General features: G+C 44.2%; 1 protein-coding gene across 4 annotated transcripts in view; it reads left to right on the plus strand.

Annotated features, from left to right (window-relative positions):
* LOC135090746 (uncharacterized) overlaps positions 1 to 5,000 on the plus strand; it is a 121,170-nt gene that overhangs the window by 91,798 nt on the left and 24,372 nt on the right. The window lies entirely within an intron of this gene.

A 5,000-nucleotide genomic window follows, 5' to 3' on the forward strand; every position in this document is an offset into this window, starting at 1 on the left:
AGGAGAAGGAAGATGAACATGACGGAGGGAATGACGAGGGAGATGACTCGGGCAAGGAGAGGACGGAGGAGGAAATGAAGTAGATGAAAAAGAGGAGGAGGAGGAAGAGCAGGAGGAGGAGGAGGAGGAGGAGGAGGAGGAGGAGAAAAAAGAGTAAGAGGGAAGGAAGACATCTTTATGGGGGGGAAAAATTAGTCTTAGGAAGAGGGAAGAGTGGAAAGCCGTAAACTGTGAATATAACGGAGGAGGAGGAGGAGGAGGAGGAGGAGGAGGAGGAGGAGGAGGAGGAGGAGGAGGAGGAGGAGGAGGAGGAGGAGGAGGAGGAGGAGGGGGGCAAGAGACAGTGGTCAGCGAAGCAAAGGGAGATAATGATGTAAAGCGACTCTTGAGAGAGAGAGAGAGAGAGAGAGAGAGAGAGAGAGAGAGAGAGAGAGAGAGAGAGAGAGAGAGAGAGAGAGAGAGAGAGAGAGAGAGAGAGAGAGAGAGAGAGAGTAGGAACAATAGGAACGGAAGAATAAAAAATGGAAAGAGAAACATGATAACGAGTTGGAAATGTTAGAGGCGAAGAAAAAACCAGGAGGAGGAGGAGGAGGAGGAGGAGGAGGAGGAGGAGGAGGAGGAGGAGGAGGAGGAGGAGAGGGAAGAGGAGGAAGCGAGTCAACAAAATAAACAAATTGAAAGGAAGGGAAACTCTCAAATGACGCCACTTCACACCCCCATTTCCTCTAGACTCAATAGCACCACCAGCAGCAGCAGCAGCACCAGCACCAGCAGTAGTGGTGGTAGTAGTAGTAGTAGTAGTAGTAGTAGTAGTAGTAGTAGTAGTAGTAGTTGTTGTTGTTGTTGTTGTTGTTGTTGTTGTTGTTGTTGTTGTTGTTGTTGTTGTTGTTGTTGTTGTTGCTGTTGTTATTGTGCTTAAGTAATAACAATGATAACAGAAACAGCAAAAGTAACAGTAGCAGCAGCAGTAGTAGTAGTAGTAGTAGTAGTAATAGTAGCAGTAGTAGTAGTAGTAGTAGTAGTAGTAGTAGTAGTAGTAGTAGTAGTAGTAGTAGTAGTAGTAGTAGTAGTAGTAGTAGTAGTAGTAGCACCAAAGGACCATTCCCGGGAACCATAACAGTTGTCGAGAGGGACTTTCTTCCCCACGGTTGAACACTCCAGCCACATCCCACCCTCCCCCCCAACACCACGACCCCAGACACCCCAACCAGCGACACCCGCCCCCGGCCCCAGACACTCCCCCACTCCAGCCACTGACCGCTGACCGCTCGCCGCCCGACAACACTCCAGAACGTGTCGTAATCATGTACAGCTCAAGCCTGTGTTGTATCCGCCCCTCTCTCTCTCTCTCTCTCTCTCTCTCTCTCTCTCTCTCTCTCTCTCTCTCTCTCTCTCTCTCTCTCTCTCTCAGACTAGCCCCGGAAAACCTCTTAATTCCTCGGTTCGGTAAACACTGTTAATAGATAATGAGAGAGAGAGAGAGAGAGAGAGAGAGAGAGAGAGAGAGAGAGAGAGAGAGAGAGAGAGAGAGAGAGAGAGAGAGAGAGAGAGAGAGAGAGATTAATACTTTCCGTTTTTTCCTTTTCTCTTTTCCTCCTTTTAATCTTCCTTCTACTACTTCTCTACCTCCTCCTCCTCCTCCTCCTCCTTCACCACCACCACCACCACCACCACCACCTCCCTTGTCCTTCCTCCTACCTCTGATCTTAATTCACCACTACCACCATCACCACCTTCCTCTCCAATACCACTTCCTCCTCCTCCTCCACTCAACCATCCATTAGTCCTACACCTATCCCTTGTCCACCACCACCACCACCACACCACCACCACCACCACCACCACCGCCACCTCCTGCCGGTAAAAGATGTTGTTTGTGCAGACGGCGGTGCTTGACTGGGCTGGGGGAAGGGTGGCTCTCTCTCTCTCTCTCTCTCTCTCTCTCTCTCTCTCTCTCTCTCTCTCTCTCTCTCTCTCTCTCTCTCTCTCTCTCTCTCTCTCGATAAGAACGGGAGTCTCAGTACTAGCGGGCGAGGTGCCAAATATTTGCTTCACGCTACAGAACAGAAGAAAGGAAAGACGAAGGGAGGCGAGGGGAGATGAGAGCACGAGGAGGAGGAGGAGGAGGAGGAGGAGGTCGTGGTGGTGGTTGTGCAAGACTGAAGGTTATGCTTGGAAAGGGAAGATGGAAAGGAAGGAAATATGCTGAAAGAAGAGATGAGGAGAAGAAGGAAGAAGAAGCATGAGGAGGAGGAGGAGGAGGAGGAGGAGGAGGAGGAGAAGGAGGAGGAGGAGGAGGAGGAGGAACATGGAAAACAAGCAAACAAACAAACAAACAAACAAACAAACAAACAACAACAACAACAACAACAACAACAACGAGGTAAACAAGAACAGGGGAACAAGTGATGGGAAGAAGAAACCAACCAAAAAAAAAAGAAAACGGAGAAAACGAACGAAAAATATAGTATAGACAGAAAAGGAGGAGGGCGGAGGAGGAGAAAGAAAAAAATAAATAGAAAAAAAAACAAGGAGGAGAAGGAAATATATACCCGAGCCCCGTTTTTTATAGCCTAAGGGGCAGGAATGGGAGACTGAAAGAGAGCTGTGTTTGCTTATTTCAGTTGTTTTTTCCTGTCCTGGTTCAGAATGGCTTGGTAACGCGGGTGCTGTTTGTACTGCAGAGAGAGAGAGAGAGAGAGAGAGAGAGAGAGAGAGAGAGTAGGGACATTCCACGAGTAACAGAAATTATAAAGAAAACGGAGAAAGAAACAGACAGAAGGACAAACAGACAGAATGAAATAAAGAACGAGAAAAGAGAAAAAGACAAAAAAGAAAACGGAAAGATAGATAGATAGATGGATAGATAAAACAAATATGAAAGAAAGAAGGAAAGAAAGGAAAACAAAACTGAATAGACAGACACATAAACGAATAGAAAAAAGGAAGAAACAAAAGGAAGAAAGAAAGGAGAAACCTGAATAGATAGATAGATAGACAACGAGAAAAGTAAAAAAAAAAAAGAAAAAAAGGAGGAATAAGGATAGACATAATAATAAACAAAGTGAAAAAAAAGTAAAGAAAAAAGGAGGAAAAGAAAGAAAGCAAAAATAAATAAAAGAGAAAGAAAGAAAGAAAGAAAACTAAAACAACTGTTGGAAAATGCAATGCTTTCAGGACGCTGACTTGTCTTGTAAAAGGGAAATGAGGTGAGTCTCTCTCTCTCTCTCTCTCTCTCTCTCTCTCTCTCTCTCTCTCTCTCTCTCTCTCTCTCTCTCTCTCTCTCTCTCTCGCGAACCCTATTAAAAGTTAGTGATATTGAACGAATTGCTGAGCGTGGATATGAGAGAGAGAGAGAGAGAGAGAGAGAGAGAGAGAGAGAGAGAGAGAGAGAGAGAGAGAGAGAGAGAGAGGATGAATAGATAATGAACCAACACACTTACGCAGCGCTCTCTCTCTCTCTCTCTCTCTCTCTCTCTCTCTCTCTCTCTCTCTCTCTCTCTCTCTCTCTCTCTCTCTCAGCAGTGGAAAGAAACCATGAACTATGAACTTCTACAAGCTAACGATTGATGATCAGGAAGAGTAAAGGGGAAGGGAGACAACACCAGAGAGAGAGAGAGAGAGAGAGAGAGAGAGAGAGAGAGAGAGAGAGAGAGAGAGAGAGAGAGAGAGAGAGAGTTATTAGGTGCGAGACATGAGAAGACAAGTTAAGTCAAGGAATAATTACGAGGAGACGAGCACTCACTCTCTCTCTCTCTCTCTCTCTCTCTCTCTCTCTCTCTCTCTCTCTCTCTCTCTCTCTCTCTCTCTCTCTCTCTCTCTCTCTCTCTCTGGTGTTGTCTTCCTAGCTAACTGGTGTTGTCCTTATTTACCTAACCATCTATCTATCTACCTATCTATTTTTCTATCTATCTATCTACTCTATCTATCTATCTATCTGTCTAATTATCTACCTATATATATATCCATCCACCTATCCATCGATCTATCTACCTATGTATCTATTTTCCCCTCACTTAACTCACTCCCTCCAATCAAGCACACACAAATCTCTCAGGTAAGAACACTGATGCTTTGTATAAGTTATCCTGCCTTCGGAGTCTTATATTCTTAAACCTGAGCGATGGTAACCGGGACTACCTATCTGCCTAACTTTCCGCCTAATCACTCAAATCCAAAACATATTTTCCCATAACCTATAACTTTGAAGGAAATTATGTGTTCGTGGTGCAAATAGTACTGGAACCTTTTAAAGTGATGAAATTAACTTCCCATTCTTCTTGTCTCTTGTTTTTTTTTCTTTCCTTTTTGGTGTGTGTCCATGCAAACTACTTTTTTTAAGGGTTTAATGTTAATAACTAAGGACACGTTTGTAGTAGTTGTTTAAATAATAATGGTTTAAAAAGTACATGCAAAATTAACATCTTATTTTTCTTGTGTATATATGTGTCCATGCAAACTATTTTTCTCACCGTGCCATAAATGTTGATAAAGAAGAACTGTAGCTGTGTAAGGATGACAGAACTAACCTCTCCTTTACCCCTATTTGTGTGCCCATGCAAACCAATATTACGGTGGTGTGAATGTTTGTAAGAAAGGATCATAACTGTTCAGGTGTCCAACAGTTCACTAAGACGATCATACCTGTAAGATGTTCAACTGTTCCCTAGAATCATAACTATAAGGGTCGATCCACACTCTACAGGGACGGTCACGCTCAGGTCACGGTCCAGTCACATATTACTACATGCATTTCAAGGGGGACCGTGAGCGCCAGAGTGCATGCTTCCATTGAAATGTACGTAATAATATATGACTGGACCGTACCGTGAGCAGACCGTGACCTGAGCGTTACCGTCCCTATAGTGCGCATCGGCCCTAAAGGTGTTCAGAAACTCACCAAGAGAATCACAACTGCTCTTTTTTCTTTTTTCTTTTTTTTCGTTATTTTTTTTTCTTTTATGCAAGAGGGTTTCTGGCCAAGGATAACAAAAAGAAGT

Source organism: Scylla paramamosain, chromosome 36 (genome assembly GCF_035594125.1).
Source record: "Scylla paramamosain isolate STU-SP2022 chromosome 36, ASM3559412v1, whole genome shotgun sequence".
NCBI lineage: Eukaryota > Metazoa > Arthropoda > Malacostraca > Decapoda > Portunidae > Scylla > Scylla paramamosain.